The sequence below is a fragment of the Echinops telfairi genome, unplaced genomic scaffold (genome assembly GCF_000313985.2).
Source record: "Echinops telfairi isolate 266 unplaced genomic scaffold, ASM31398v2 ScPeMD7_18;HRSCAF=68, whole genome shotgun sequence".
NCBI classification, from domain to species: Eukaryota; Metazoa; Chordata; class Mammalia; order Afrosoricida; family Tenrecidae; genus Echinops; species Echinops telfairi.
In genome coordinates, this window is record NW_022103915.1 from 88,973,982 (window position 1) to 88,975,482 (window position 1,501).

A 1,501-nucleotide genomic window follows, 5' to 3' on the forward strand; every position below is an offset into this window, starting at 1 on the left:
AAAAAAAGAGGCCCCCACAGCTAGGCCCTCAGCAGCCACTGTGCAGCCTGCAGCCACTGGACACAGTGCTGATTTTCCAGTCTAAGAGCCCTGACATGTGAATGAACTAATAAACTTGGCTGAGTTCGTTGTTTGGTCTCTCAGCCTCTAGTATAGGGAGTCTCCCAGTCTTCCAGGCTTTAGCCCAGACACAGCCTCATCTTTCTCTGGTGGAGCACCACGTGGGTTTGAATGGCTGCCCTTTTGGTAACCACCCAATGCATAGCCCACTACTCACCAACGCTTCTCTGGGAGTTGTCATCTACTTGCAAACAATGGGTTGCACTATAGGTTACACAGTAATGGAAGGGGGTGGTCTAGGGACATACACGCAATAGGAAGAGGAGGTATGCATATAACAAGATGGGCAGATTCTAGATTCAGGATGGCAGCTTAACTTTGACCGGTCTCTGGATCTCCATAAGAACCATTATTAGGAGGGTGTAAACCCCACTGACAGGAACCAAATAGATGACTGCAGCCCTGTCCATTGTCCTTAACAGCAGGAAGCGGGGCCCACTGCAGACTGGCAACTGATCGCCCTCAGGAAGGATGCCTGCAAGCATCTGACCTCCCCCCACACCCAGCAAAATTCCTGTAGGACAGACTGTGGAATGCTTGTTATGATGGGGGGGAGGGGGATTCCTCATCACAACTTTTCAGGATTTTTTCTCACAAATGGAATGTTCTGTTTGCTTCCATTCTTTTCCCAATAAGTCCCCACGCCCTCAATTATCTTGTCCTTAAAATCTATCAAGATTGCCCCAATGGGGTTAAAAAGACAACAGAAAACCAGTCACCATAACCCGTGAGCTGACCTCTTGGCCTGGAGCAGACACAGCCACCAGATTCCCGTAGAAGCCACTGCTGTGTTTGAAAGCCAAGACAGGTGTGTCACTGAGAGAAAATGTCTTCAGCAATTTCACCCAAGTGTCCCAGTTATCCTGGTCAAGATGGTCTTCAATAGACACCACCTTGATGAGGACTGGTACTACTCTGACAGCTGGTCCGGTGAGATGTACCTGTGGGGTCAATAGGTAGACTTCTTGTCCATCTCTCGACTTCAGGGGACTTGAAGTTCATGTGGTCCTTCCCAGACTAACTTGTCTGTGTAACCTGCTTTCCCAGTCACATCTTTAAGGAGCTCCACACTTCTGTATTCTCCAGGATGTTCAGGGTCAGGGCAAAGCCACCTTCATCCCACCCCCCACCCCCAACCACCACCATCATGGGTGGCATCCTTTCTGCACTTGTGGTAAACCTTGGCTCTGATGCATATAGCTTCCTTAAAGTTGGCTGCATCACAGCGATACAGATGGGAATTGGAAACGCAGGGACTCTAGGACAGATGAACCTCTCAGGACCAGGGGTGACAGTGGTGATACCAGGAGGGAAAGGGGGTGTAGAAAGGGGGAATTGATCACAGGGAGCTACATATAACCTCCTCTCTGGGGGACGGGCA